Raw genomic sequence first — 5,989 nt, forward strand, 5'->3', positions numbered from 1 at the left:
TCTGACCAGTTACGTGTCTGTATTTAGGGGAGAGTGGTAGTGGCCTTCTAAAAATTAAGAATACATTCAGCAAACGTTCAAAAAATTATTCTAATTTTTCATTTCTATTTAACTTAAAGAATAGTAAAATACATAGGGATTATTTTCATATTAAATATGGTTTATGGGAGATTATTAACATTTTTTAAAAATCCATCCCTCTGGACAAATGGGCTATTAACTTCCTACAATCAAATTTTGGCCATTAACAGAAGCCAAACTTTCCTGTAGTTAAACACAAAGAAAATAACATACTGTAATTTCTTTCTTGAATACAGGCACCCCAGCCTGAACCAAATCTTTCCTGGGTTTCAACTCTAAGAAATCTGACATACATTCAAGTCATTAATTTGTCACAGCTCATGTTCTGGAGAAAGAAACCCGGCTGAAGGTGATAGCTGCAAAATATTTTCCCTTACAGAGAATGCCTACCCCCTAAAAGTCAAAAGATGAACCTGGTGATAATGAATTGGGAGAGAGGGTAGAGGGATAGAGAGGGTATGGGAACTCGCTGGCAAAAGAGGATGTGGTGGCTGAGAATCCCACTAGGGGCTGTAAACCAAACCACTATGGAGGCCCATCCAAAAGCAAGGACTGGCGCCTCTCACTACAGATTGTAGGAAGTTGTAAAACTTTGCTTTGTCCAAAGGATGTAGTCACAGTTTAACTGCAGCTAATACTTGGCTTGTAGAAATGGAGGACCAGAGCTCTCAGATTGTGATTGTTTTAAGTGAAATCAGAAATTCCTATTTTAAATAAAAAAAAAAAAAAAAAAAGATGTTTGGGGGCTAGTTTAAAAAAAAAAAAAAAAAAGCCCTGTGGAAATATGGAGTATTATTTTTCCAGCCTCTTGTCTTCGGTGAAATTTTATTTCAGCAAAGGCCAACTACAGATTTTCAAAGTTATAAATAAAATGACTGCTCTGCCTCACACTTCATTGAAATGCACTAACAAGAAAGAAAGAAGGAACAATGGCACAGGAATCATTCAGAGCTGAATGAAAATAAAATATTTTACTTTTTTCCTTCAAACAACACATTTCTTTCTTTTTTTTTTTTTCCAGAAACAGTCATGAGACCCATGTTCTTTTAGTGTGAATCACTAAAATCCTTCTTGGCACTTGAAGCAACGGTGCGACGTGGGTGTACGTGGGTGTTTGCTGGGCTTCTCAGAACAGGAGGATATTACAAACCAGTGGAGTAGGACATGGAGAATACATCATAATTTGCTCTAAGATTCCTCTTTCAAACTCAAACCAAGAAGAAAAAAATGCTCACCAATATTGCCATATTGTCCATGGAAAAGAGGAAAACAAGTAACCATCTTTATTTCATAAACTAAGTGGACAACAAGGATACAAATATACCAATTTCCTGAAACCACTGGCAATGTTACAGTAACTAGACCATTTTACTATTGTCAAAAGCGAGGAGATAATGGCTAATGATGTTTTCAGAGCTGTTGAGGGAACAAGGAAGCTTTCATCACATAAAAATATCATTTGTGTTTTTCATTAATTAAAGCTTAAAAGTTTTTCTTGAAGAATTACTAATAAAAATAAAGATTAATTTTTTAACCACTGGAAGTTTAGCTTTGTACAAGACCACAGACAAGTAAGATGTGCTATATTTTACACTTCTGCGCCTATAACATTGATAGCAGCTTCATTTTATATGGGGCAATTATTGGCATGCAGAGATTTTATTACAGACTTAAAACAAAGACTTGCATGAAGTAAGTGTATGAATTGCCCTGATTGTTATCATTACTATTTTTTTTATTTGTATTTTATTGGGACACAAGGGACGGTTCTTTAGGTCTTTAAAATAAATAAAACGGTAACATGTATAATCTGTATTCAACTATCGTAACGTAAAGGAAAATAAAATCCCACCTGAGGTGTCCAAGCCCACCCACCCAGGGATAGCTACAACCTCTGATGAAAGGTTACTGAGCATGATCTGGCAAAATGTAAAGAGCAAAGTCATTTACAGACCACATGGGCTAATAAAGCAGGACAAACTTGCATCCGGAGAGTTTTAGCTTCCGGTGTTCAAGACAAGCTTCCAAATGTACAAATGAAAGTGGAACAAGCAAGTTCTACACTCAGGCAACATCACTGTGGCTAATTAATGAATCAGACTCCCATATCCGGGTGACTACTGATCATTGACAGTCAGCGTCTTTAATCCTCGGTTTTGTTTCTTTTTATAAAATTAAGGTAACCACATCTACTCTACTTCTCGCCAATATTTGTAGCAAGGTTCTCTAAAACAAGATACTTTTGTAAGGTAAAACGTACCTTTTGCCTAGATGTTAATATTAGGCAAAGCCCTGATGATGTTTTCAAAGCCATAATATAAGCAGGAAGAAAACTGCACATTTTCCTGCTATTTTTCATAGGACTACACACATGCAAAATAAACCACAATCTGTTTTTTAAATTTCCTGATTCAATTTTTTTCAATGTTAATTTCAAACTTTTCAGTAAGAAGCTTGGTTTCCAACAAAGAAAAAATTACTGGCTTCAATTTTCGGTCACTGAATGTGTGTGGATTAATCTAGTTTTAGATTTTGAACTAAATCGGCTCATGTTAGTAAATAGACATAGTCGTCACTCAATGAGTTTGATAGAGTCTATTTGTAGTCTAATTGTTAAGAATAACCAATTTAAGATTGCCAAGCATCCAGTTTTTGTGAAAGACGAAGTTTTGGGGAAGATTTTTTTTTTTAATCATACATAGGCTGATATTAAATTTTCTTAACTGACCACTCTTATGAGTAAATTCAAAATTAATAGATAAAGTTCAGCAAATGAAATATTACTAGAAGAAATGGCTGACCTGAATTAAATAAGAAGACCTTAGTTGAGATTGACAGAAGAGATCAACTGAAAAAAAAGAAATTAAAAAAATAACTGATATATTTACCAAAAAATAACTAATACATTTACCAGCATATATACATGTTCTTCATATATAGCTTCAAGTAAGTATTGAGGAAAATCCTTTTTAGGACCAGCAGACTAGACAATAGAGCTATATGTGATGCAGCTTTGGCCTCAAATCTGCATTTTAAGCATATAAAAATATCAACACTATAAAAGCACATTGGATTTTAAAACAATGTTATTGAACTTGATAGAAATATGGCTTAGATTTTGGAAACAATTTGAGTGACAAAAGACTTACTAAAGTCAGTTTTTTTTTTTTTTTTTTTGGTATGTGTCTGCAATTGATTATTATTCCTATTTGTATCAGAAAAGAATCATCAAAATATTAACTGAGCTAGCCCAGTTTCCTCACAGATAATTTGTAGTGAAGCCGGCAACTGCACTCTCTGTCTGGGATGCTCGGTGCTGTGCCCAGATCGCTGGGCCACGAGGCTTTCTTCAATATCCAACACTTCCACACATTTTCTACAGATGCCATCAAGTGAAATTTTTCTTGACTATTTGATGAAAGTGAAGTATTCCAGGATTTCAAGAACTTCATTTCTTTGCCATGTCTAATACTAGCTCAAAATCACCATAGACAGAAAGCATTTCATGAAGGATGGTTATCCAGGGTTAGGCTATCTCTAGCCCTAGTGTCCTATTCTTGAATTCTATAATAAGGAATTTTAAATTATATTGACAAATGTCCACTAAAACCCACACTGTTCTTTTTTTTGTTTTTTGATACAATTCTATACACTTTCACTATAGCTTCAAAACTCCATAATAATATTGCTTCTTCATAGATTTATATTGGAGTATATTATTGCTGAGGGACTTTTAAAAATAATTGTTTACTAGCAAAAATGTGATCTGGGCCCTCCGATAAGGATTCTCTTTGCTAATTTCCTGTGTTCCTGTTTTATCATATCCTGTACACTACCTGGTCTGAAGAAGACTTGATAAGCATGGAAATTCTATATTTAAAGTCAGTGGCATGTATGAAATGATACAATTGCATTACCCAACTCAAACTGCTAAGATAATAATCTTTCTAGAGAGCATACTACCTTGATATTATATCTATTTGTCAACTCTCCAGTGCCCTAGAATGATTAAGGTTCCCAAGTGTGAAATTAGAGTTCCCCTTCTTAAAAGAAAATCCAACTTAATAATTGCAAATAAAATGATTTTTACCATGGCTTTGATAAAGGTAACAATATAAAAGATACTGAGACTCGTATTTTAAAAAGTGTGTGTGTGTGTGTGTGTGTGTGTATAAATAAGCATTCGCCTTAGAACTTGTCACTGTACAATTACTTATTTTAGCTATATTTCATTCCTCATAAATCATTTTAGGCCCATTCTTTGGAAATTGCCTTTAGAGATTACCTGTACCTATCAGTCACAAAAAGAATCCGACCTCATTCTTTACATTCTTAGTACACTTGACCTAATGCTAAGTTATTCTACTTGATCATGCTTATTAATTTTGTCAGTTTCTAGATTCAACTCTACCATGTGGAAAGGATGAGGAGTTTCTATCACTGGGGAGAGGGAAAAGAAGACCCTCAAAATGAAACTAAGTCTCGGTCTTCGGACACCTAAACATTGATGACCCAAATAGAGGGTGACCTCTGTGAACTTTCATGACCTGAATGGACTTCTAATCAAGTAGTACATGTAAGGTTTTTCCCGTGATGAACCTGCCTTTCCTCACCATTTATCATCTGGTAAGCTATAAATCCATTCCTGGAAGTGAAAACCCTGCAGGCCACTTGAGGATGATATATCAACGTATCCACCTTTCACTGGCTGCCCCAATGCTGCTGTCAGAACTTGTAGCAGGCAATGGAGACCTGGTGTACAAACGATCCATTTCACTTCTGATCCCGCCCCTCTCCTTACTGAGGCACACCATACAGAGACTAGAAGGGATGCTTCATAAATAAACATTCCTGCTTACCAAAAACCAAGAGCAATCGTTGGGTGAAACCTTCCCTGACACTATTCAGTTCAAATAATTTTGACTGCTATACTTGGCTGTGGAAGAAATGTTCTTATAAGGAAGAAATGATCTTAATAAGGCAGCCATTAGCTGGATTACAAGCAAACTCAGGTCACCATTAGGTATGCCTTAGTTGGGGGCTCTTTCTACTGAAAAGAGAAAGCATGTGGAAATAAGGAGGATTGACTTAAATTGTTGCTCCCTTCCACGCCCACACTGTGGGCTTTGCTCTTTGGGGGTTGCTTTGATGCACAATTCATTACATTCTAGATTGGGAAAAGAGAGGCAGCCTTTCTCCTCTGTCTTTGGCATGAGTCTAGTAATAAGTGGATAGTAAGTGATTTAGCAACTCCTCCAGTTTAGTTGGTGGTATCCTCATTGTGACTGAGGAGGCGAATGGCCTGCCCTGTGATGTGCACTCAGAACAGAGGGAATACAAACTTCTCCTCTTGATACACGTAAGTATTTGAGTAGCTGTATTGTTCACTCCAAGAAAGCAGTCTTATTCCCGAGAGGATGAGCGAAGTGGTCCTTTAGGGCTGATATATTAAACCAGCTCAGCCTTTAATCACCCTCGTCCATTTTACTGATGAAGAAATTAAGGGCAAGGCATTAGCTGACTATTTAAAGTTACTCTACCCATCAGAGACAAAGGCAACAATAGACTCTGATTTATTTCAGCTCCTCATTCCTTTCCCTACCACATCATGTGGCTGTTTTGTACAAATATTAGCACAATATTGTTTATGTTTATGTACAGAAAGGTCATTCTCTACATCAATTCAGATTTAAAGAAAGAGCCATCTTGGGGTCACCTGTGGCTCAAAGGAGTAGGGCGCTGACCCCATATGCCAGAGGTTGGGGGTTCAAACCCAGCCCTGGCCAAAAACTGCAAAAAAAAAAAAAAAGAGAGATTATTATTAGGCTAAATTATGCTAACTTCTGTAACAAACCCAGCATCTCAGGGGCTTAACAAATAAATGTTTATTTCTTGCTCATATAAAATC

Source organism: Otolemur garnettii, unplaced genomic scaffold (genome assembly GCF_000181295.1).
Source record: "Otolemur garnettii isolate 467f Iridium unplaced genomic scaffold, OtoGar3 scaffold00002, whole genome shotgun sequence".
Lineage (NCBI taxonomy): Eukaryota > Metazoa > Chordata > Mammalia > Primates > Galagidae > Otolemur > Otolemur garnettii.